Here is a 27219-nt window from a genome sequence, read left to right as displayed (position 1 = left end):
GATGCTTTCTTACTAAAAATAATGAACGGTCCATGCAAACTTCCGTATTGTAGTATGTAGAGACTATGAATCCAGTCTGTGTGGATTTTCTACTGTTCTCTTTGCCCCCTTTCTCCTCTTCAAACACAGAGTCTGGAGAGCTCTGTGAATTATGGTCTGTAACGGGAGAAGAAAGAAGCCTAAATTTGTTTGATTGCATTGTATGATGCATTAAGCTCCAGGCATCAATCTCAATCTCAGTACTTTTTCTCTGAATGGGCAATATTTTACAGTTATCGCTCTCTAAACAAAGCACAATTTATTATACACACAATTTGATAGCTACAGCAGCTAAGACTAGAAGCAAAAATGTCTTCCTACTTGAGGAAGGTAAAAGCAATGTCATACTTTAAATTGACTTCTTATGATCAATGGCAGAACCCAATCATCTGAGAAATGATGTTCATGTCCTGATCAAATGCAATCATACCATATGCAATTGAATATGGAAAAAGTGGAAGAAAATTATTCCCATTACTTTACTGGTGTTCTTAATGCGTTCACACAAATCACCTGTGAATAGCTGAATCAAAATACAGTGTCTCTACCTTTACCCTCTTAATTCCAGGTCATTCTGGCAGCTCTCAATACTGCAGAGATATGTATTCTTACAAGCAGCTTGGTGAAATTAATGGATCAAATCTTGAACTAACTCCAAAGTTAAAGGGATATAATTTATTTTTTTAATCAAATGTCTCTATGCTGTAAACATTTTTGTCTTCATTACTAAATCAGAAAGACTTTTTAAACCTAATTGATTGTTCAGTATTTATGCTTTTTTTTTTCCACATTTTTCTCAATAGGAGTGTAATAGCCCATTTAAATTCTCTTTATTGACAGCTTTTCTCCATTTTGCTATCCTGCATGCTAGCACCATTTTGCAGATCTGGATGCAAAGAGCATGAAGAAACCTTTGTAAAATTTTAATTTGTTAAAATCTATACAAGCATTAATTGATATGCATACATATATGTGTGCATATACATATATATGTATGTATATGTGCATATGTGCATCTGCATATGTGTGTATGTATAGACAGTATATAAAAAAAAATAGCTGTATTTACTAACATGTGTGTTAGTAGAGCTGGTTTTATTGTCACTCAGGCTCTGCAAAAGGGTAGCAATCAGAACAAAATTTATCTAAAAGAAGTATCATGCCAAATGCCTTTTGGAACATCACCTATGAACTTTGTTTTACTTTACACCTAGGTGATTCACTTTATTAAAATCAAACACAGAATTTCTTCTTTGGATCCTCCCTACATTATCTCCTCTATCCCCAGAGCCCACTGCACAGGATCTTATTTTGCTGCCACCACTGAACTATGATTTTGGGTTACTTTTTTTTTTCCCACTTCAGCCAGGAGCTAAATTAGCAAGAGCACATCCCCCTAAGTACAGGGCCATAACCTCACTGCAAATAACAGTTTAGATGCTGCCAGCTGAGATCAGTGCTCTCACTACCCAGGCTTGATGCCTTTAGACAATGGTCAGGCTGACAACTGACAGAGTGTCCATACACACACATTGCTCAACCCGTTTGCCTACCCTGCTGTTGCCAAGAGAAGAGGGCTGTTTGTGCAGGCAGCTGGCGGCAGGATGTGAGTACATCTGGCGATCCTTCGAGAGTGGGCAGAGAAGGCAAAAACATCAGGTCTCAGTCGAGACCAAAACAGGATTCCAGGTAAAACTCATGCTCTCAGTGATCTAAACAGGCTTCAGCAAAATCACCATGAGGAACATCCTACACTGACTGCCTTGACTTTTTCCTTCCCTTTTTGAATGACTACACTGCTATGACACCCGTGCATTGGGAACAAAGGAGAAACTGAGGCAGAGCCACTCAGAGCTGCCAAGCAGGCAGGCTGCAAAGCAGCAGGTGTCCTACAAGCCCATGACAATCACTTGAGCTGTCAAAATCATCTCCATGGAAAAACCGTTGCAAGTTCAAGGCCATGGCAGAGCGATGGCAGCAGTGCTGGACAGTCCCAGTGGTAGATGAAAGCTAACTTGCCCCTGAGAAGCTGGCAACTAGACAGATATGCAGGATACCAGGAGGGAAGTGTGGTGGCTGGGAACAACAGAATTTTGTCAGCGGGGAAAACGATCTAAGAACTTGGGGTCTGTTTACAGAGTTTTGGTTGTTGTTACCTGCAAAATCTAAGCCAGTGTTCTCTATAAAATAAAACTAAGACCTCGGTGAGATCGTGTTAAGCCAAAGCACAGACTAAATTCAAGGCACTCTGGATTTGCAGCCGATAAGCTAAGATCAGTCTCTGGCATTATGCTCCTGGTTGCAAAGACAGCTTGTACGGCACAGGGTATGCGGCTGGTGGTTCAGGTCAGCAGCCACAGTGAAGAACCATTACTGGCAGCTGATAGTTTGTCTTAAAAATCTGGATGGTCCACTAAAACACCTCTGACCACACACTTCGCTGGCACATCTGCTGGATGCTGTGTGACTTCTTCACAAGGAGACAAATGCTCCACCTCACTATCCCTTGTTGTTGCCACATCTAGAAAGGGACTGTTTAAAGTGTCCTCCTTCCCTGTACTGCCACGCTGGTCCTCCAGGTCACAGACAGCCACGAGAAAGGCAGCAGTGGAGTTTTTGGTCCTCCTCCATGAGGCAAGATCCCTCTGCACTGATGTCACTCTGCTCTTGGCGTGTGCTCAGTAAGGCAGTAATTTGTCATGAGCGTGGGCCCTATCCATACATGGCAGGCTGGAGGAGGAATGACCTCAAACTCTGCTTCTAATCCGGGGGGCGTTGCCAAAGCACAGTGTTTGAGTTTGATGCATGAAGTGCAGAGATATTTTCAGCTCCTGAATCACACTTTTGGCTCAACAGCCAACTTGAAGTTCTACTTAGCTTTGTTTGCAATTTTTCACCTCCTGCAAATCACTATTGACTCTCAGAAAACAAGCTGGTATGTTAAAGAAAAAAACCCCAAATGGTCATAAATATAAGGATTTTTTTTAAAACACTTCTTTTAATAACTTCTATTTTATTCTCTCACATATGTGGAGGAATGGAGTTTAAAAAATAACTAATAGATTATTGGTGCATCACAAATGTCTGGTTTCTTTATTTCACATTCTAAATATATGCTATTAAATGCTGCCAGTGAAGGTTTTATAATGATTATAATGATTTCGGTGTCCAACACAAGGATGAAACAGTCTGAAAAATGAGGCAATGCAACAGCATGCAGCTAGCCTGGATACAGCTACAGGGGAGCTTTTAGCTATATATTGCTATAGCTGAAGCAAAAATATTTTTATATACTTGTCCCATGAAACCATATTAACTTGACCACAATTCACAATCATAATTTGAAACTGGCAGTAACAAGAAAGCAAAACCTCATTTTACAATACAAAGGGAATAAATTTTAATTGGCGTATCATGCCAATTACACCTGCATCACCTCTCTGTGATCTGATCACTACTGTGGCCTGAGTCTACTCTCACTGAATTCAATGGGAAACCTCCAGCAGTCAAATTATGGAACCTCAGCCACTGCTAAGCAAGTCATTTAAGCATATGCTTAATTCCATCTCTAATCTGTAAAGCCAATTCAGCAAAGCAAAGCATGTGCTCAAGTCAACAGTGAATAGGTAGCGTGCACCGTTCTGCATATGGGTTTTTCACAGAGTGAGGATGTTGCACAAAACTCCCCTTCATTTCCTTTAGAGCTCTTCATGCTGGAAGAAGGTAGAATCCAGCTGTTAATCAAACTGTCACTTATGCATGTAAAGCGCTAGTATTTTTAACTCATCATAGATTGGTTAAGCAAAAACAAATTTTAAAAAGCCATGTGGTGTATCCTTGGAGCAGACACATACGTGCATACATACATGCTACCCATGGCTTGCCGAGGACCACAGAGGCGAAAGGAGGTAACACAGAAAAGGTGGGGTAAGAAGCTACCATAGGAAATCTAGTACATCCAGAATATTTGATGGGCCTCTCTGAGCCTTTTCACGAGTGAATCGGGAGCTTTCTTATCGACTGGAAGAAGAGTGGAAAATAATGGGCATTTCAACTCCTCTATTTCCATTTCCCTCCTGTGGGAATGCGGAAAGCATAATGATATAACAAACAGTGCTTTGATAAGGAATGTGGCCCTTTCCTTGGTGCACTGAAGTAACTGGGAAGCCTCTAAAGTTGTCTGAAACCTTTTCTTTTCCTTTAAATTTTCTTTTGTCTTAGGAAGCACCATTACTCTAACAGAGACAACTTCCAGGCAAGCACGGATCCCCAGGAGCATTCCTCGACTGCGGACAAGTGGGAAAGGAAAAGCCTGTTGCAAACAGCAGGGCTGTAACCCGTCACAGGGAATTTACGCTCAGCAGCAGGCTGCACCACTCACCTACCTCTGCCCTTCTCCCCAGATGAAGGGACCTTATCTGTCTTTGCATTTTGTCTCAGAGATCGGGAATCAATTATAAATGCTGCAGGGCTGCCCTAAATTATGCCCAGCTGCCCAAGGCTGATTCCTCCCAAGCGGGTCCCCCCGGCCGAAGGCTGGGGTGGACAGGAGAGGAGAGTGCTGTGGGCCAGGCTCTACCTGTTCTCCAGCTCCTCCAGGCTACCAGAGACAGCCAGCGTGGGGTCAACCCTCAGATTTGTTCTGTTTGAGATTACAATCTGTCCCTGCCCCAAAGGCACTGTGAGCTGCAGAGTATAAATGTTTGTAGAAATCAAACAACTCCAGCAAAATACACATTATGCAAAGAACTCTTCTCTTCCCAGATGACACAACATGGAGCACCGAGCACAAACAAAAACCAACGAAACAAAGCATTGTGGAAAAAAAATAAAATCATTTAGCGAAGAGCTTCTCTGCTTTCCTTACAGCCATTAGGACAGCGATAATGCTGAAATGGCTGGCCAGCCCTGAAAATTGGATAAACCGAGACAACAGAAGAGAAAATTGAAAGCAAGGAGACAGACAGCAAAAATAAGTGAGACAACAGATGGAAAGCAGAAATGCAATGTCTAAACTGCAGCTGTAATTCTGCTAGTAACAAGCATGTTTAAGTGTAGTTCAGCTTGCTTTCCTATTTTGGGGAGGGATATTTTGTTTTTTGTTTTTTTTTCAAAAAAGCACAACTTGTTAGCCAAACTGCCACGGGTTCTCCCCAGGTAGTTTGTGGGACAGAAAATTACTTCTCTCCATACCTATGAGTGAAACAACACTTCTAAGAAAGGGAAAAATTCTGATACCCTCTGGTATCCCAGTTATCCTAGTACTGTTGGGGGTGGTAAGAGGGGGTCACATCATTAAAATCTATACCCACAAGTGCAAGACCTGTGTTTCAGTTGCTGCTGGCCAGAGGTCAGTCACAGAAATTGTTCAGAGCTCTCCTGCAGCAGCGCAGCTTCCTTAGCGTTTCTCCTTTACTAGCGTGACTGCTACAATTAGGCAGGAAAAAGGTTGTTACTGTTCTAGCAACCGTTTTATAGACTAATTTGGCAGTTTTTCTAGCAGGCTTTTAGTACGGTTTTGATACACGCTAGTATGGGAAAGAAGGATTTCCACATTGGCCAAAGAAACAGTTGTGGCAAGACTACCTATTTTTAACATGGTTTATTCCTAGCACTATTTCAGACACAGCATTTTCTCTCCCATCTGTTGACACAGTTGTTTTGTTTCTTTAAAGACACAGTTGTCTTTCTCTTGGGCAGAAAAAAACCTGCACCTTCAATAGCTGCAGAGAAAAACATGAGACCAAAACCCAATCAAACAGTGATCTGGTCAAAAGGTAACACTGGCAAAGCTTTATGACTGAAATACTGAGCAATTCTTCTGGTGCCTCTTAAAATTTACATCAGGTTTTGGCCTCTGTGGTATGTTAAGTGCAACTGTGGATTTTGAAAATTCAGATCTGGTATACTCACCAACTAACTAAGATGGTTTATGACTGCGAACCCGCCATCAGAGCGACACACCGGTCTGGCTCAGGAGGAATACTGCCACAAAAGCACAGAGCAAGATGCAAATGCTTTCTTTCAGAAAGGAAGGAAAATGCAATGAGAGCACCAAGGAGAGGGGGGTGGGGGGGGAAACAAACCCCAAAGTCTGACAAAAATTAAACTGGTATAAGAGGAAAAAACATCAAGCAATTCTTCTGACACTTGGGTTGCCAGGCTGTTTTCTCTGATTTTTGATGTTTGTATTTTTTCCTTATTGGACCGTTAAGAGTTCATGGTTATGATCTGCCAGGCAATCTGAAAACTTTATCTCCTCTCAAAGGCATTTCAGGCAGCTTGAGAGTGTGTAGGTGGAAGCAAGTAAAACTGAAGCATGGCGGAGGCGGGACCTCTGCAGATCACTAAAGCAACCTCAGTTCTAGTAGGACAGCCTATTTGCTGGGAAAGTTGCAATATGAAAAGCTGATATATTAAAGGTCAAGACTCCAATACAGAGCAGACTCATCTGTATTGTGCTTTAATTTCTTTTTACGGTGAGAGGTGCCTAGGGACCTGAAGAGGTGACAGAAAGATAAATCATGCATGACAAACTGGAACAGAAGACAAGGCTGTATTCAGAATAGGATAGCTCTGCTGGTGCAGCTGTCCTAGCAAACTGTACTGACTGTATGTTCCCAGCACAGCCTTCACTTGTACCAGCAAAATCACGCTACTTGCTGGCACAGCTTTTTCCTGAGGTCCTTCTTCCCTCATCCAGCAAGTAAAAAGTGTTTCAGTAAAATTAAAGGTTTGTCCTACGCATATCCACAGTGGGAGCTTTTGTGTCAGTTGCAGATCAAGTCAAGGATCAAGCCTCTCTATGCCTTTGGCCAAGACAGCTACAGCAGCAAAAATGTCTAAAACAGGCATATTCTGCCTTTGACTGGAGTGAGAAGTTCTTTGCAGAGACTTCAATTACTAGCTTCTGCCACTAACAGGAATCTTACCTTCTGGTTCACTTTTTGCAGAAATGGAGATATAAAATGTCTCACCACACATGCCCTGCTCAGAAAGGTTATGGTATTTCTACAAACAAAAGTCTCCAGCACGCCTACGACTGACGCCAGTTGCTGCTCCACCATCGTTATGGAAAAAGCTCACCCAGCCGGACCTGCCCATGGCAGCGAGGCTCAGCCCAGGCTGAGCACCCTTCCCCGGAGCTGCGGGAAGGGGGAAGCGGACGGTGGGCTTGGTGCCACTGCCTTCTGCAGGCACAGCCTCTTCCCTGGATGGAGAAGGGAGGACTGTGATGTTCAGCGACATGGGAAAAATTATGCCAAACCAAGTGCCTGGGACTATATGGGCAGCTTTAAGAAAACAAATTCACTCAGATAATGAAAACCACAGCTGATTTAAGACATATTTTAAAAGGAATTTGTGGATCTGCTTTAAGGAGCTGTGCGAAAAGATATTTTCCAGGTGTGCTGCATGGTATGGTCACAATCATCCAAGAGATTAAAGATTTTACCACTGTTGTCTATGATTTTCATAAGAGAATGGGCAGTGACTTTAACATGCCCTTGAGGAAATTAAGATCAGCGACGGATCTGGCAGCATATTCATACATGGTTTCCAGCCTGTTAAAAGGGCCTACCAGCTTTACCTGCCTTTGGTTTGGCAACGTTTAGAGCTGTGGTCCTTGGGCACCCAGTATTATCTAATTTCTTTACAAGGCATGCAGTATGTATTTCTGGAAGGTTGGACCTAATCCAGACTACTATGGTTTCCACGGACAGGAAGCCTGAAGGTTTGGGATTAAAACGGCAGGAGGCTGAAAAGAAAATTGAAGACCTGGAAATAACAACTGATGGTCCTGACTCAATCATCGCTGAGAACACTGCAGCTCTTACAAATGTGATCAACAGCCTGGAGAATAACCTCAGATGAAGGGCTAGGGTTTGGAGGACAGTGGAAAGCTCCTGCAAGTACAGTTACAAGACTGGTTCTGGTACACTTTCGCATATGAATTTCAACCAGTTTTCCATAGTATCATGTAGGAAAACACAACATAAAAGACTGTAGCTATCTGATCTACCCCAGCATGTCTCATTTAAAGGAAAACTGCTGCTGCCTAAGACCTGTGACAGAAGCCCTCTTCTTCCTCCAGCTGTGGAAGCTGGAGGTGCTCCTGGCTCCTGTCCCCACTTGCTCTTCACTGGCTACAGGCTCATGTTTCCTACCTCAGTCAATGTCAGCCCTCCACTGACCTGCAACCATGGCCAGTTCAGATGACTTTGCCCGGAGTAAGGAACAGAGCACTTCTAATGCTCTTTCAACAAGCAGAGTGGTGGAGTAGTAAACTTCCAGCTAGTAAGCAATGACAGTCCATGGGCAGAGTGTCATCTTCAACCTTTGTGGCCCCTTGCCACCTGTCCACTCCCCGAGACCTACAGCATAGATGAAGAGTTATAGAAAATGCAATATAGAAAGTTTTGCTTTCTGTATCACTACAGAACTAACTGAAGAAGGATGCTTACCAGCAACCCTACTGGACTTAAAAGCCCTAAGTAACAATGATGTTACCATGATGTGGTACTTGACAGAAGACTCATTACTTTGGGGCAGACACACAGGTTTTATCGTGAATTTTCAGGACTCACGGATGCTGTTGTGGGCAAAGTACCACCCTGATACCCTTTTGTGATAGCCAAGACAACAAAGTCAGAATAAAATAAAGACTGAAACAACGTACTAAAGCAATCCCTCTCTAAACTACCTTTATTCACTACCCAAGAGAGGTCACTAAAAAGCAATATATTTTAGAGAAGAAAATCACTGACTTTTAAACACCAATGGCAATGCAGATGAGCAGAGCCTCCACTGAATTTATTCATGTCTGTGTCCAAAAGTCAGGTGGCAACTCACGTGGGTACCCTACCACTAAATGACAGAAAGAGGCCTTATGGCTGACTTACAGAGACTGGCAGGGATTAGCTAAACCTGGTTTCTGAGGGTGTTTCCTATTAACCTGAGGTATGTTCAAGGTCTGGTTGCCCCAGGAAACAGACAAATGGAAAAAAGGGTTTTAAGCTATTTTCTCTCTCTGCTATGTTCACCAGAGCTTTAGTGTAGCTGGAAGCAAAATACTAAGGACTGGCAAGCTGGCAATTTCATTGACATTTGTCCCCTTAAAACCTCAAGGTTTGATTCTGCGTTAGGGGTGCTGCTCAAAATTACTAAAAACAGGAAAATGGTGAGAGGCCACACTGACCGTAGCAAGGCCAGCTGAGGAAAAACTGCCCTAGGAAAGGAGCCAAGAAAGCGCATGGGACCTAAAAACGCTTCCAGATAACACAGTCAACATGCTAGGCAGCAAAAATGTTTCTGCCAGGAAAAGATAATGCCACTGCTAAGAAACATAATAAATCAAGTTAAAGGCTCCTTGTGAGGGAAAAAAGACACAGCAAACAATAGTGATCATTCAGAAACTCAGACACAAAGACTAAGAAAGGTGGTAAGTTAGAGAAAGAAGGACAAAAAAACCCTACTGAATTCTGCATCTCCAAAGAGTTATTCAGATTCCCATTGAGTGTTTCCAGAGATGAATGCCACCATCTTTGCTTCAGGAAGTTACAACAGATATACTAAAATTCAGTCAGTTATATCCCAAACCACTATCACACTGTTTCAGAACCTTTGTGACCACCAGAAACTGCTTAAATGATAAAAGAGCAAGCACTCAAAGCTATTTGTCTATCAGGACTACTTCACAGGAGACAAGCAGAATTAGGAGACCCCAGGAAAAGGCTCCGGGCAGGCTCACTCGACCTGATCTGCCTAGTGTGCCCTTATGATATGGTGAAGCACTTCTCACCACTTCTCTAAGGACTGCTTACTAATACACCAGTCCTACACTAGTCTCAAATGGGATTTAAAGAGGATAAGTAACTGGAGTCAGAATTAACTTTGCTGGGGATACCCCTTTTCTTTCATTCTGACAAATCAAAGAAATCCTCAAGATGAACTGCAGATCTAGGTTTCAGCACCTATGTTCCAGTGTTTTTCATACTACTTCATCATGACTCGACCCAGCAATGAGCAATAAAGTCCCCAATGGGTTTGCAGATCACCACAGCAACATGATTAGAAAGCTGGATCCAAGTATCATAAAAGTCAATGGAACTTGGACTGAGCCCCAAGAGAAATGATTTTCCCTGCTATGAGTGGTTAGCTATACATTATGCTTCTCCTGTTGATAACTGTGAATCTTTCCCCATGCACCCGTTTTAACTACTTAACAACAGAGCCTGCTTTTGAACAATATAGTGTCATAAAAGAAATCACAACCTGGAATACAGAAAACATGTCTTCTGTACCCTGGGATAAATTAAAAATTCCACTGACTACAGTAACTATTGAGTAAGACTCAATACTCAATACTTACCTAAAGGTATGCACATGTGCACATAAACGCACATGCATCAGCTTACTGATCTGTAGGTCTTCTAAACCCTTCTCTGGGAACTAGCACTGTGACAAACATTTGTAAGAGAGATGTAGTTTGTGTGGTCATAGGGACACAGAGTGTATCTCACCTCATGTGTAATTTTATTCTCTGAAATTTTATACATTTCCCTTCTTTAAAATACGGAGATATTTCTGTGCGGGAAAAAAAAAGTTTTATTCTAAGGAAGAAAATAAAATGCTTTAAGAATAGAGTACAAATTTATAAGATATTTTAATTTTAACACAGATTTGAAGAGATTACTCATAAACGCAAACACTATTGAGTTTATGTAATAATTATTTGGCATTTTACATGTGCTATAACATGTAAAGTAATATTGGTAATATTTCTAGCTTATATGCTGTTCTTAACACAGAGGGCTTTTTTGTCAATAGGGCCATGATAATTCACATACTAACTGGAAGAACAAGTTAATCTGGTAAGAGTGGTACCTGAAGAGAACAAAAATCACAGAAACATTTGGGTTGGAAGCCACCTCTAAATGGGTCATCCTAGATCATCTATAATAGACACATCTAGTCTAGCCATGACTGACTCCACACCCTCCCATGGCAGTTTGCTCCACTGACCTAAATGTTGTGTAGTAGTAACCCCTTTCCAGTATCGAACAGTCCAGCAAAGTACTCCCTGCTGCAGCTCAGCCGCAGTATTCTTCCCCCTTTCTCTTCAATGACATGTGAAAGTACCTTGCCCTGTTCTTTCCAGCCCTTTTGCACACATATGTGCAGTTAAAGCTCTCACACTTTCTCCAGACTCAACGTACCTGGGCTTCTTGTCTCAAATACTTTTTCATCTTGACTTTGGGCTTTTCCACCTTCCTGAAGAGTCCTGTGAATTGAGGTTACCTTTTGGTAATTATTTTGATTTATTATTTGATGATTTTGTGGGCTGAAGAGGATTTGAAACATTTGCACCGTCTAGTTAGGAATTTATTTTATGAGGCTTGAAGTTACAAGTATGTCATCGCACATCTTCCTGCTTTAGAATCATAGAATCATTTAGGTTGGAAAAGACCTTTGAGAACATCAAGTCCAACCGTTAACCCAGGACTGCCAAGTCCACCACTAAACCATGTCCCTAAGCACTGCATCTATGCATTTTTTAAATACCTCCAGGGATGGTGATTCCACCACCTCCCTGGGCAGCCTGTTCCAATGCCTCACCACCCTTTCAGTGAAGAAATTTTCCCTAATATCCAATCTTTATAGATATTTGTTCTTTCAAATTTAATAGTTCTCCCAAGAAACACCTTGAGAAAATCACTCATACAAGATCAATACGCACATTAATAAGACAGCTGGAATTCAATCCTGCTGTTCTTCAGGATGTGCTCTGTAATTCCAGGGAACTTCCACCCAAATTTGAACAAGGAGTGTTACTTCCTTATATAAATGTATGTCAGCTCCATCAGGCATTGCTGGGAGTGAAGCCTCATCAACACCAAGTTTACCTGAGCATTTATAGAGAGCGTCTGAAGGCCTTTAAGGCCACGCTAAGTTCCAGTAGCAGGACTTAAAAGCAACTTAAAAGCTGCTTCTGGTAAGCCTGGGCAGGCTGCAGTCACGGCAAGGGCACCATATACTTTGATTTTTAAATAACAGCCTTCGTCTGATACATATTAATGACCGTGACACGCTTGTGCTCCCAGCACAGAGGAGGTCCAAGAGCACAGGAGAAGCTGGTGGCCTGCTCACGCTCACAGAGGGAGTCATTGGGTGGGCTGCCTGGAGTCACACACTGCGAGTGCAAAGCATGTGCTACCAGCACGTGCTGGTCCTAACTCTGCTAGTGCCTAACACAGACCTCTCTGAGTGACTTCTGAGCAACCCGTACAGACAGACTCGGGTGGTCAAATTCTCCATCAGCAACGGAACATCTGTGCCAGTTCCAGTACCTGAGGATTCACAAATATTTCCACAGTCATGGATTTAAAATGCAATATTCATTTGGCACACCATTGTATCACAATGTGCATATACTGAAGTAGAATCTGGGACTTTAAATCAATTACTTGCCTGTAACATAAAACAAGTCTATTTTCCCAATGAATATATATGCCTAAAGAAGGTGGTAAAGAAGGGGCTCTCACACATGTAGAGGAGACCTTTTTTTTCCTCTGTTTTCACTGAAACATTGGCAGAGGGTATCCAAATGGCTCGTTCCACAGTTGCTTTGAATAGCTGCAATATAATACTCATCCAACTTGTTTTCAGAATCAATATGAGGAAGGTTTGGGTTTTCTAGTTTTTCAGTTTCAACAAAGAGAGGACACTGCTGCTGGGACTGACTCTGCCTATTGCCAGCACGAGAACCTGAAAACATGCTTAACAACAGCATGGCACGAGCAATTTCTATATTAAAGAGATAGCTATAAAGTTTGATAGGAAGAGACAAGCGTTACACTTTCCAATATGCAACTCAGAAGACAGACTCAGGGACCATAACATGAATTATATAACCCAACACGCATTATGTCATCTGAGACCTTGGTTAGGCCACTGCTTTTTTTGTATATGCATACATACACATATATGTATGATTTTTTCCCTCAGACAACTGTCAAGTTACATTCCTTATATAATGCTGCTGCAGCACTAACCTGAAGCATAATGACTGTGCTCATTACAGGGTTATTACGAGTTCTGGGATGAAGAGCTGTCAATAATTTGATTTGCTCCATATAAGGTAAAAAAAAATCTTTGATGCAAAGGGAATCCCAATTATATCTTTTTGAAACAGTAATTACAGTAATAACCAGATTAAAAGCGGTATCCACAGGTCTCCCGCCGGCAAGGCACGCCAAGCCTGTGTCTCGGTGGGTGCACGGGACAAGGAGACAGGGTGCTGCAATCTAAACTGCTGGGTCAGGCCTCGGTGTACAATCCCCTGCATCCCTGCATGAAAGAAGATGGTACAGAATACAGCAGTGCTCATGGCCAAAGAAATTCAATGTTTTCTGTATAAATGAAAACCCTATACACAGTAAATTTTCTTGATTGTTCGGTCTGGCTTTTATTTTTTGTTGTTTTTGCTGTCAGTTCAGTGCAGCCTATTAACAACTGTGAAAAGAAATGGCCTTCAGCAGGATTTACACTCCAATCAAACAATCTCAAATTTCTTTCAGAAAAATATCTATTGAACTGGTTCTCCAGTTTTCACGTAAGTCAGGTCCAGCTTTTAGATGCTGGCCTTATGTTGTAATTGTGTATTGCCAATGAATTCCTATTTAATATAATGCAAGATAAGCTGATACCTGTGCAGCTAGGTTCCAAATACATTGCATCAATTGATAACAGCACAAGTAGGTAAATCTCTAACACCTTCCTGCCCATTTATACGGAAGGGGTTTTGCACATCTTTTTTTTTTTAGACCTCTCACCTAAAGGTCTTTTAAAGGCATCACCTCTTGTGAACTGTGAGAGAGGCTTTTGTTGCTACAAGTTCTCACAGGAAAAAGGCAAAGGTGTTCCTTTCCTGGGATTTCAGTTTAGCCCTTACCACCAACATTGCAAAGTATACACGGCATTCTGTTCAAAACCCTTATTGTTCTTCATCATGGGTTTATTACCGTTTGCCTACTGGCCACATTTGTATGGATCAGTGCAAAACCACAGACCTCTGAAACGCTTCCAGCAGCTGCCTGTTTGCCTGCTGACTCGGTCCCCCCCCCGAAGCCCGTGGGCTACTTCAGCGCAGCCAGGGCTCAAGAGCTGGAGCATCAGACCCCTCTGCCATCTCAATGAGAAGTTTTGATGTCCAACACTCACGTGTAAAAGCCACTGAGGCTAAAATTAAAACCCCAGAAACAACATGGAATGCAGGTAAGTCTACTTCAGTGTCTTATCAGTGGTTTTAATTTTCTAACAAACCAGGAAAAAAGAAGAAATTAAAACTTAAGGCTTCTGCTCCATCCTCATCACCTTCTTGTGTTCAGGCAGTTCATCTGATGCAGCAAAACACAAACCAGACACGGTAAGATAGCCCTGTTCCACAAGCTCCCTAATATATTGCACCTCCAATTCTCAGGCTCTGACCCACAACCCAGCACCTCGCAGAGCCCCCCTGGACCCAGTCCCTGCAGGGTGAGCCAGCAGCTCGTACCCTCTGCTTTCAGCCAGGCGGCATGGGTTTGCAGCTAGAGGTGGGAGAAAGGCTGCGAAGAGCGAGCAAACCTTCCCACCACCAGTGTCCTTACCCATCCCCGCCGCTCCTCCATTGCCACCCAGAGCCTCCTCTTTTGGGCTCCGTCCCCACCCCCACTGCCCCCCCTCCCCCCCCAGGCACCCTTCTTCTGGGACCAGCACCAGCTCCGCTCCCCGCGTGAGATGCCGAGGAGTGATGACCAAGAGTCTGTTCCCGCGCAATCCACCCCAAACCATAACTCTAAATGTATCTTCCAATTCTACTCATGTATTTATAGGCCCCTGCACAGGGACATATTATTCTTTCAAAAATATTACAGGAAAATGCTGCAAATGATTGCCATAAAAAAACCCTCCATCATAATTTCATTAAAAATTAACAAAAAGAAAGCATTAGTGTTGTCCTGCCAGCTGGGGGGGGGGAGGTGTCTCACATTATTAAATTGAGAAGGGCAGCAATGGAAAGCCTTTTTAGGTTGGTGTTTCCATTCTTTCCTCTTTTGCTTGGTTCAAAAGTCCTGCATAATTAATACTGTAGTACTTAATAAATGCTTATGAACCTACTACTCTCTGCTCTTTCCGTTTAATTAGGTGATCGACTTCAGGCGTACTATAAATTATAATGACAATTAAATTACTTTTTTAATGTGCACACTTAAAAGATTTATAAACAGGAATAGAGTAGTACAGTGCACTGAAAACTAGAAATACCATGAACCGGAGAACAGCACAAAATAATCCCATCTAAAGTATCTCTCCAGACCTGCAATGACTGGGAGATATGGTATTTACCGTGTCTGGTACAACCACAGAGAATCGTGTATTTCTGTCTGAATGCCTGCATACATATGCCCCTTTTAACTTTTTCTTCTAGAACTTACATATCTCACTTGGCTTCATGGCAGGAACCTACAGCAGTTGAAGAAGAAGTCAGGCTACAAACTTCAGCATCTCTTAGGTAAAACATTCGCAAAAAGTGGAAGACCCTTTCCCTTCTTTGAAACAAATCGTAAAACTTCTACCTCATTTCATCATAACACTGCCATTAAAACTTTTAGGGGGTCAAAATACACCATGGTATTCCAGCTGGCACAGGCAAATCATCAGAGACCATGGGTTTCATCATCTCACGAACAGACCTTTCCTAGTCAGGAGACAAAAATGTCCATCTGAGAGTATTTCACGCCATTGCACCACACAGAGCAACAATCAAAGTCAGCTCTTCTGATCCTGTTATGCCATCTAGGACTCATTCCCCTGTCACTTACCGCAAGGTAAATTATAACTAAATTCACAAAGCTAAGAGAATTGCATATATAAAAAAATGAGTAAGAATCAGACCTGGCCTTCACTTCAAACCGGTGCTCAGGAAAGTACAACTGATAAACTAAAAATACTCTTTAATTTTAAATAGTTTAAGATACTAAGAGAAAAGTTAACCTACCTAAATGTCCAGACATTTCCAACCCCTGGTTGGTTATTGAAAACAAAGAAATCATCACTGTTTTCTTCTACAAGTTACCTGTCACCCACATGGAGAGACAACAGCATTTGTTTTAAATCACACTGTATGCTATATTGGTGAAACTTTCTCATGTAAAAAAAGTCATTAGAATTTGGGCTAGAGGAGATGCTTTCCCATCTGGGAGCTGAATCTGGTTTGGTGTGACTATTCCTGTCTGTTAATTTAGCAGTATAAAGTATAACTGTACATTCTTGGCATACTTACAGGGGATGCTGGCATCTCTGTAACCAGAACTGCTTTCAGAGATGGGAAAAAAACCCAGACCGGGCAATTCACAGCGCGCTAGAATAATGATGGGCAATTCAGTGTTTTAAGCATCGTCTATCACAGTGTTGAATAGTCAAAAGGGAAATGAATTTAAATATATTGCCAAGACACAGTGCTGTGACAATTGTCTCCGGTTTTCCTTTTTAATACAGAAAAAAAAAAAATCCCAGACACTCGTCTCGTTCACACCCAGTGAAGCTGAGTGGAAAGCAGATCAATCCCACAGCTTCCTCGTGTGTCTGTCCACCTTGACCAGCACAGGGCAGGGCCAGAAAAGGTACAGGTAGATGAGAAAATGCCGGGAGGCTGAGCAGTGTGGTGAATCACAGGGAGCCGCTTTGTCTGCAGCTTCCGCTCTTGGAGGAGCTGTGTGGGGCTGAAACAATGGCTCTGCTATGGAGCTGTGTCTCACCCACCTCATCTACAGCTGGTGATGGATGATGGGTCAAGAGGGCAGCAGACTTTGGGTGCGCAACCCTTAAATACTTTATCAAAGATGGCAAAAGGCCACGTACTACAATAACACAGCAAATACTTCCTTTTGCTGTAGAGCAGACAAATTCCTTCCTCTCTGCTGGCTAAATCTGAAGCTTTTGGTTCATGGCTCAGAGTGTATGCAAATCCTATATTCGCAAAACATATGTGTAAAAAAGCTGTGGGTTTTTTCCTGAGACCGTTTCGTTGTAAACATTCTCACAGAAATGAAAAGTCAGCCCTATCTGTGCTGAAATCCTATGCAGTCATAAATATGTAGTTCTAGGGATTTATGGGGTTTATGGACAATAAAAGAAGGCACGTTTCACTCATTTTAAAAATTGAAACTGCACAGTAAAACTGTAACTCATCCAAACTTTCCATACTGGAAGGGTTTCCTGAAAGAAAAGCATACTGATTTCATAAAAGTGAAAAGTTCCATAAAAAATAGAAATTTTGTCCCTGGTTTAAATGAAGATTAATAAAAGTAATAGGCCTTGTGATATAACAAGGTAGTTCAATACTAACAGTTTAACAGTATTGTTCTGCTACCCAGTGAATTATAATTTAACAAGACATATGAGATGAGTTGGAATACCTTCATGCCATCATAATATCTTTCTGGAGAATAAAACTGAAGCAACATTTAGAATGTTCTGAAATACGATATCTTACTGTACAAGAGTTGTCAAGGGTTTGTCCCAGTTTAGAGCAGAGGTAAATTATTTCAGAACTTTCTGCCATTTAAATGCTCTTCCAACCACTTTTGTCTTCCGTTCCTCCTTAGCTCCTTCTCTCTCTGTTTATCCCCCAGAGATCTTCAAAACTTGATCTAACTGCTCTGAATCTGACAAGATAACTTAATGCTCTAACAGGACAGAAAACTGTGGCTTCATGTTTGGTTTCTAAAGGCAGCAGCACAAAGGAATCTCCAAAGAAGCCTCCAAATCACCTGTGACCACTTCAGCTCCCTTTACCCGCTGACGGGAGCATGAGCAACTGAAAGGCAGCCACTTCGCTGCCCACCCACGTGGCCCCAGGAGCTGAGGTAACGCTGTCATAATGGAAACCCTGATCAACAGCAGCAACTCCTAATATTGGCTGATAACTTTCCCAGTTTGGAGGCAGCAAGCTGTGCCATCCCACCGCGCACCTCGCAGCGACATGGGAGACCTGCACCTTCGGCCTCCAGGTGCGTCAAGGTAGAAGAAACTGGACATTTTCCTCCCAAAGATCTTACAGCATTTTATGCTACAGCAAAGAATTAGCATAATTTCAATCAAATGTTGTATTACAAATCTCACCACAGATTTTGAACTTGCATGCTCCAGAACTGAGCAAAATAAATGGTGCTTCTGTTCAGAAAACGGAAGGTCTCGGGGTGGAGATATCTCAACTTTCTTATTGCCCTATTGAATAGATTACAAGCAGGCCTGTCATCTCTAATTCAACCAAGTCTAAATTTCAGATTAATCACAGAATCATAGAATCATTTAGGTTGGAAAAGAGCTTTAAGATCATCAAGTTCAACCGCTAACCTAGCACTGCCAAGTCCACCACTAAACCATGTCCCTAAGTACTACACCTACACATCTCTTTAACACCTCCAGGAATGGTGACTCAACCATTTCCCTGGGCAGCCTGTTCCAGTGCTTGACATTAACAAATTAAAAAATAAGTGATTTTAATTAATGGCCATAATGTGTACTGAAAAGCTTCTAGAGAAATAAAAGCTTTTGCACAGTCTCTGTCACCCAGAAAAGAAATCTGCACATAGGTAACCTGCCCTCTGAGTACTTTCATTCCTTTTTCAGAGTGTGAAGCTAAGACTGGCATCAAACTGCATTGTATTTTCAGCACATTTTCCATCTGAACTGAGAGGCACCTGAGCAGCCAGTGATGTCCCAGAGAAAACCATTTTGAATATAACCTTTCTGCTACACCCACCTTTAGCTCATGGCCCAGCACGCTGCTCCCTTTTACTCATCCAGGTAAGGAGAAGCTGACAGCCGGGGGAGGGAAGAGATTGGAAACCATATGGAGCTAGAGTCAATTTTCGGCATGTTATTTGTGAATAGACACAAAAGAGATAAATGCTGGCATGCATAAATTCATATTTTATCAATATCTATTCTGGTACTTACTGTCAGAGTAATTTATTCAAAAAAAGGCTTTTAAAGGCAAACACCGGTTTAAAGAAAACCCAAAATCCTTAGAGACACATTCTAACCCTGACTTAACTCCTCACCACAGCCAGTCCAGGATCCCAACGGCGTGAAGCAGGAGGCAGAAGCCCACTCGCTGCGTTTATCTACCAAAGCCAAAAGGGCAACTAGTACAAACAACCAAGAACCCAAGAGAGAGTTTCTTCAGGCCACTGCCCAAAACAAGTCCCCTGGGAGCGGGGCTGCTCCAGCAGGGGTGACGACCAGCCCGGCACAGGGAAGCACTGGGGGTCCACGCCTGAGCTGCTCATGCAGAGGGCAGGCAGAGCTGACGGTTTTGCATGCAGTAACTTGTACTGGCAAAGGCTATCAAAATTACAAGGATTCACTAGTTTTGCTGCCTGTAGTTGCTGTACCTACAGATGTTCAGTTTCACTTCTCAGACTTATTCAAATTATCCAGCCCTCATGGGTTTGCAAACCTGAGCTGCAAGTCTCAACCGAGAAGGGGATTTATTAAAAGACTGCTGGTGCATCTGACTGTGACAAAATGCGAAAATAAAAAAGTAATGAAACATATTGAACGTCTCTGAACCCCATATTATGTTTGGTCTGGATCCAGTGGACACGTTTGTTTTCCATTGACTTCCCTATCACAGACTGTTATCTCCCCAAACTGTGTTCTAAGACCAGCACACAACAGAGGCAGAAGGACAGTGGAGCAAAAGTATCTGTGACAGTCACTTACTCCATCAGTCAGAAACTGAAAAATAAAAGAGCCACTTCAAATGCTAACAGAACGCAAAAACTGATCGCTTCCTTCCAGAGGAGGGCAAAAGACCTTATTTGCAAGTACTGATCAGAACACATGCCATGGCAGAGAATGTCTGGACTCTATTCATGGCCCTTAAACAGCTCTGTGTCTGGGTTTAGGCAAATGGTTGGAATTTTCTATGCTTTTTCAAAATAGTAATAAAAACACATAACCACCTCACAGAATAGAGGCTTCATCTGTGTTTCTAACTCACTCACAGCTTCTTAAGTAGGCAGTCCTGCAAAAGTGCAGATTACCATTATTTAGATTTTATCTTCTTTAAAAAATTTTAATCCTGCCTGTTGCCCGGGGGGGGTGGGGGGGGTAGGGGGGGGGTGGGGGGGAGTTGCCAGGTAGGAACAATTGTGGATGCAAAATCAGCATCTCTGCTTGGAGGCTGGTGTCAACCTCCTGCCTCACATGTACGTGTACATCATATTCCTACATCTTCCACAACACATAACATGAGTCTATGAACAGGTCAGTAGGACACAAGCCAAGCAATGCACATCTACATCAGAATGCAGAACAAACAAAAAAGTGGGCGTTTTTAAGATCCAAACTCTTTCCCAAGAACCTCATTTCTTGCCGGTCACACAGTCTGGGTGTGACATGTAAGAAACAGCTTTCTGAGGCACTGCGGTGTCTTCTGAATCACTGCCATTACCCGAGAAAACCCCAGGAAGTGGTTTTGATGAGAAGCTGGACCTGACTTGCGTAGGTATCAGCTGATGCCAGAGTACACACAGCACAAAGCCCTAACAATACAGACATTGTGAAACCAGGAATAACCTCCTCTTATCTCCTGTAGTTTGGGAAATCATTTCTAACCTGGTGGCTACAGAGCTCAGGAAAAAGTCGAACAGTTAATTATTCACTGTGCATTTCATAATTAATCTCCATTTCAGGCCAAATCTTTGTATGCCCATAACGACATGAAGATCTTCAGTGAGGGAAACAACAGCATTAGCTTTTGGACCTCCTTCTGCAAAGCAATTCGTTTTTCCATAAACAGTTGCTATTAAGCAAGGACAAAGCAACAAACCAGCCATCTGTGTAAACCGATTTAAAAGGATGGTGACCTCATGTAATTTTTCAAACTAACACTCTCCATTTAACTTCTGCACACCCTGTCCTACCCCAGCAGATGCTGGGTGCCAGCAGGTCCTCGGGTGAGCACAGTGCTTCCTCTTTAGGGAGAGCTGGTACTTCAAAGCTGTAGAGATTTCAAACCTGTGAAAAGAGCATGTCAATGAAAATATCTCAGCATATATGGAAGCAGGACAACCTAGGTCGCCCACACACCCCAGAGGGTGTTGCCACATAGGTCTGCCCTATATTTGCCAGCTGAGCTTCCTAGAGGTATGAGGTCAAGCAAGCACAAAGGTCCAGATCACCAACAATAACACAATCCCTGCTGAAGTGTGTGCTTTCTTATGACCTGGCAAGAAGCCAGCAGAAGCATGGATGGCAACCACATCAGAAAGGAAGACAAACCTGGCAGCCATTCAGCAAAACTCAGGAATCCACACACAGCACAGCTATCCTGTACACACCTGAGACGGCCACAGCACCCACAGAGCCTTCTGCCTCTTTAGACTTCCATCTAATGAAGCTTCAGGCAAAACGTGCGAAATAAAATACCAAATAGAACACGTAGAAACAGGTGTGAGTAATAAACACCCAAGGCCATGTCTTGCACCAGGTCACTTGCAGAACTGCCCTTTATTTCATTTACGGAAGTCAGTCAGAGACACACAAGAGCTGAGAGCGGGGTATAGAGGAAGATGTTGGTGATACCAGACCATTGGCAGCACAACAGAAGGATGTACACAAACTCCTTTCCAAAGGCATGTGGACTACAAGCACTTCAGTACCAAACAAGGTAATTGACAAAAATGTGTATTGTCTTCCCTTTTCCAAGCACCAGAACAACGTGGCCGTACGTTACCTTTATTGAAGTGGTAGAAAAAAATGTTTGCATCTCCATTATGTTTCCAATCCATGTAGTGTAGACATGGTAAAAATTACCTCCTACAACGCCAAGGCTTGTTACATTGACTTTTTTTCTTTTTAGCCTGCATTTTCAAACACTCATTACTTTGCTGCTCCCCTTTGCAAGGCCTGATAGTTGTGTGCCTGATAGTTGTGTCTGCTTTAAAATAATGGCTGTGAGGTGAAAAGTAACTTGCTTTCCTGACCCAGCGCATAACTGTACAAGCGTTTGTGCACTAATAGCCCATCGCGCACATGAAGTGGCATTTCTCTAATCGGCATTTGCTAAATGCAAGGGTACCCTGTAAACACAGTCACTTTTTTATTGACAACCACTTTAATTATCTCACTGATCATAACGCAGTATCTCCTTTCTGTCATTAGAGAAGAATAAACCGCTACCACCACAGCCACAGTAATGGTATATATTTCAAACTATGTATCAGTGAATACTATTAAAGATTAGCCTTAAAAGACAGAGTAGTATTAACAGCTGTCCTGGGAATTTGTTACAGAAAAAGGAGCAATTCTGACATTTGAGTCGATGTTTCAGCGCCTTTTTGATATGCTTCAGAACAAAAGTTCAAGCTGTATTTCATTTCAGTTTGTCACATCATCTTGCCTGTAAAAGTGAGGACAGAAATTTGTGAGAAGTCGGGCTGATACCGCTTTCCCTTGCCTTCAGTTCTGCTATGTCAGCTGATGCTGGCACATGCAGCGTTATTTCCCTGCTTCCTTTGGGTTTGTCTTTCCTTGGTCACTGCTTTGAGTTCCTACCCAGCCATTTCCAACAGCTCTTCTGCTGGGTGCCACGTTATGTAAAAACTCAAAAATGGCTCAGCAAACATTTAAATCTGCACTACCCTGGCAAGCGGGTAATCCTTGAAGCAAATACTACTTACACAATGGAGTGCCCATGTTTGCTGGCCCACCGTGGAGATGTTGTGCCTCATCTCGTGAGGCTGGAAGGAATGCACACCACTTTGTAACATACCTCTGACTTTCTGTTTCTACTATATAAGCATTTGCTATCAGTTTTTATAGGGACGGAAAATGGAAAAGGGAATTCCTGGAAGAGATTACAATTGTCATACAAGCTTTCGATATCTTTTAAACAGCTGAAGCATTAATTTTTTGGCGGCGCTGTCAGAAGTCTATGAGGGCTTCCTGGCTGCAGTGGAAGAAACAGTACATTTAGTTCAACTACAAGCTGTACTCTTTAAAAAATCCATATGAAAACAGACTCATTATTCACTTTTCTGTTAATATGTGGTTTTGCCCTGAAGTTCAATAGTATTTTTTGTAAGACTTTGCAGTCTCAAGAAAGAACTGCAACTTAGAGCTAACACTTTAATAAACTCTTGTTTATATTATAGTCAAACCAGAACAAACAAAATAAAGCTATAAATGAAATTTTTATAGGAAGTCAAGAAAAAGATTCATGTGTCTGAATATTTTAGTTACAGTATGGTAGGCACGATTATTATTTCCTGTAAAGCTGAACTGTAGCTCTAAAGAACTGGAAGAAGGCTACTCTGGGAATAGAGCATGGATATGAGTTGAGCCTCTGAAGAATAGCTAGATATAAATACCATACCATTTTAATGTAAAACTCCCATCAGGTATTCTGGGAATTTTACAGCGGAGCAACAGCAAGATATGGCCATGAAAAATCTGTTTTGAGTCTTCAAAATACCGCCATGTTGGATTTCTGCAAATGCCTCCCTTTGTGGTAAAAAGTGCCAAAAATTTTCAGGAAGAAGGTTTGCAGTGAGACAGGCAAGAAAATGACCTTCCTTAAAAGTGATCATAGAATCCCAGAAATTAGATCAAAAAGGAAATGGCCAAAGTCTATTAGATCATCTCATACCCAAATAAGAAAAATCTATGTAGTATATTTTACAGTGTTTTGTCCAGGTCACTTTTGAGTTAGCCAAACTTATCAGCTCTTCTGGTTTCCATCAGGAGAACAGATCTTCACCATAATGATTTTCAGTAGTTAAAGTAGAACAGATCTTCACTGTAGCTAACCCAATAAACTCTTTGCTCATTTGCAACATTTTAAGCCTTTATACCTCTCTGAGATTCCTATTCCCTTCTAGGTGATCTTGGATTTGTGTCTTTTACCAGTGTGATATCTAATTTAATAACAATCAAGGTAAATAATGCTAAACTAAAAAAAGCAACTGATCTCATTTGCAGCCTTGCTCCCTCCGTAACCAGTGGCAAGCTTCTGGTGGAATAAGACCTGAGCTCCTGGTCAAGAGACAAGAGGGTGAAAAATCACCACCACTGTATTTAAAAACAGGCTTTACGTCGTCAGCACATGGCCCTGAGCTTTACGGACAATGCAGATCTACTAGCCAAGCAAACTCAAAGGTTCGTATTCCCTTTACTCAATGTGACATTCCGTGAATTGATTGCACCAAGAGAATTTGGTTACTATTACTTCTCCCTGCACATTAGTGAAAGAGAGTTTAAAGTTTTGTGTCTCCTAGTTGTCGTAACACCCATTTCTTTCCTATTCCCAAATTACAGACTTCCAGATTTCCAGCTGGCGTTTGTATATGGAAACGGAATTCCCTGGAGGGGGGGAAGAAGTTTCACACTGCAGACTGATATCCTGCCTCCCGAGCAAGGGATAGCAGATGTCAGGACCTCACAGACTAACTTTGTATCTCCTCTGAACAAAGATGGTCAGAAGCAGCACGCAGAACAATCCCCAAGCGTACATTCCATTTGCTGCTTAAAAGTATACACGTGTAAAAGAAAGAAAGCTGCACAGAGTCCATCCTTGAGCATGTTGGAATAAGTCTGTGGGGAAAAAATAACTATCTCTATAAGGAATTTCATATTTTAACTTAGTTGCTATTATTTCTAACTGGCAGAGTAGCAACTAGCAGTTGTGCTTGAGAAAAAGACAGGCTCAACAGGTTTCTGGGAAAGTCCTCAATGCTAAAGGCCTGTCTGCAAAGGGACAAAATCATTACATGAAACTAACACTCAGCAAACTCCTCAGCAAGTCTGAATTAGTGCCTTGTCCTGCAATCATATTATTAGCTGTTGCAGTGTCATGTAAATCCCTCACAACAGTGATATTTCTGAAGGACCGCTGTACTGTCAGGTGTCCTGACATTATCAAGGCTCCTGGGGATGCTGGTGTGGGGCACTTCTTTCTCGCCTCCTTTATACCAAGTTTCCAAGCCGCTCCAAATGCCTTGCAAAGGGACAGGGTCTGCCTCAGGAAGATTTTAACCTGGGTTGGAAGGGAGTTTCTTCCCTTGCTATCTATTTGGGGTATGGGGCCTCTATACCCAGGATAACCCTGTCCCTTACCTGCCCCGATCTCAGGATTCACGTACAGCTTTGCATCCGAAAGCAGGAGGCTGGCAGGGAGCGCTTGTGGCTGCAAGCAGACGACAGGGACTGCACTGAGTCACTGGCAGCACACCACTTGTTGAGCTGTTTGAGGTCCTGCAGGAAAAATGCTCACTTTGTGGCACTAAAGAGGAATACTGCCAAGAGCAAAAATCCCTACAGGAATTACTACGCTGTGTATATACAGGAAACAAAACAGGAGATGAAGAAAAGACTGTGCCACAGTTTACAGGAGTTGGTGCCAGGCTAGTGACGTAAAGGAGGTACCTTCCCGTCTGCCACGGCACACAGGCTTCACCTGCACTATCCTCCTCCCCTCTTCTTCCCCATGTGCGAACAAACAGGTGGATTCCTTTCAAACTAACTCGATGCCAGGGTCATGTTTACAAACCTAATAACCTACTGACGGCCTGGTCCTGGATCTCCAACAGTCTTACGAAAATCGCTGGCCACTTGCAGGAAGGACTGAGCTGAGGAGCAAAGGTTTTGGGACCAAGGTCATCAGGCACAGAGCATGCAGGAAGAGCTGAAGGGTTATCTGGCTCCATTCATTCACATTACTGTACGCCATAACATCAGAAAGATGGAGGGCTTTTCACTTATCAGTGGGATTAAAAAAATGAAATACCACAAAAATGAAATACCAGTACCTTTTTTCACTTTTACAACTTTCCTTTACACTGTATTTTCCTTACACTATTTCACTGCATTGCTCTTCATCCTCTTCGCTCTTTATTACTCCACTGACTACAAACATCAACAATGTTTATGAGTAACTCCTTATTTTTCCCTGCAGCAAAGTAATGTCTGAATGAGGCGATGGCTAACCCACACTTCCTCCACGACACCTGAAGAAACAAAACCCAAAACAAACCAATGAAACTATGCAAGTCCTTCCTCACACAAGCCGACCAAAATTGGAGTTTCCTACTATTTAGGAGCTGGTTCAATGATTTCAATGGGATTTTATGGAAACACAAAGATCACCTTGAGAAAGCAAGTATTTATGACTATATTAAGATGAATCTGAACCAACACGATCAAAGGATACTGTGTGCCATGAAGTACTGAAATCACTACACTTTGCCTCGTATTTCAGAATACTTTTACAACATATAGCCAGCTCACAGTTAGCAACATATCTCTGCTTGCATTAATGATTTTGTTATTGACTGAGTAGCACTGCCTGCTCCACACAGTCACTCTTCACATGAAACAGTACTGTCAGAAGGGAGGGCCATGGCCAAGGTGAGTTTGTATTCCTGTTGCTGTTCTCCCCAACCCAGGGCATCTCTTTATTCTCAAGAGTATTTAAGCACTGAGAGTACTTTGTCAAAACAATACAAAACCATTAAATACTGATTCATTGTTATGACCCTCAACAAATATCCGATGCCACAGCAGCTGTACAGAGTGCGCAGTCATAGATGTAACAAGCAGGAGAGAAATGAATTGCATTTAATCTTTCAATAATTTTCAAAATGAAGCCCCTGATATCGCTGTGTCAGATTCAGTCTGTGTTTTCACCTCCCAAGTATGGTAATTACAGTCCCGTGCCCACTGGGAACTAGTTGCACACTGAAACACCAACACGCTCTGCTGGAGGAGGGAGAGGTTTGCCGATGGAGTTATTACAAGATGCAGCAGCAGATCCTTTGACTTCCAGTGAATGTGCAGTATCCGTTGTTCACAACACCTAATTATTTTAACTACCAAAATGAAGTATCTGGTTATCTGTTGTTCAGGGCGACTGACAAGATTTTAAAGGTGGTCACTGAACAGGCAAAGGCTCTTCTGGAAAAACAAGGCTTTAGCCACTGCAGTCATTTTTCATCAGTTCAAGCTGTGCAAGCAGAACTTGGTGCCGGCATTTCAGTCACTGAAGTCAACAGGGTGTAGGCATATGGACCCAGGCATCCACATGGTGTGATTTCCCTGCAGGCTCAGCACCTAGACTGGTTTGTCCTC

At 42.4% G+C, this 27219-nt stretch overlaps 1 protein-coding gene across 9 annotated transcripts in view; it reads right to left on the bottom strand.

The window, feature by feature from the left end:
* HIVEP2 (HIVEP zinc finger 2) overlaps positions 1-27219 on the bottom strand; it is a 145077-nt gene that overhangs the window by 59157 nt on the left and 58701 nt on the right. For 4 of the 9 annotated variants that reach the window (XM_080390046.1, XM_080390049.1, XM_080390048.1 and 1 more), the window contains one exon: positions 20055-20116. The exons of 2 other annotated variants lie outside the window; for them this stretch is intronic. The gene's annotated coding sequence lies outside the window, so the exon portion shown is untranslated. Of the gene's footprint in view, positions 1-20044; positions 20117-27219 lie in introns of all 9 variants that reach the window. 3 more of the 9 variants (XM_080390051.1, XM_080390053.1, XM_080390052.1) reach the window with 1 other exon arrangement.

Source organism: Falco punctatus (genome assembly GCF_963210335.1).
Source record: "Falco punctatus genome assembly, chromosome: 5".
In the NCBI taxonomy this organism is placed as follows: Eukaryota; Metazoa; Chordata; class Aves; order Falconiformes; family Falconidae; genus Falco; species Falco punctatus.
The sequence above is the reverse complement of the archived record's forward strand: the minus strand, read 5'-3'. Positions and strand labels throughout refer to the sequence as shown.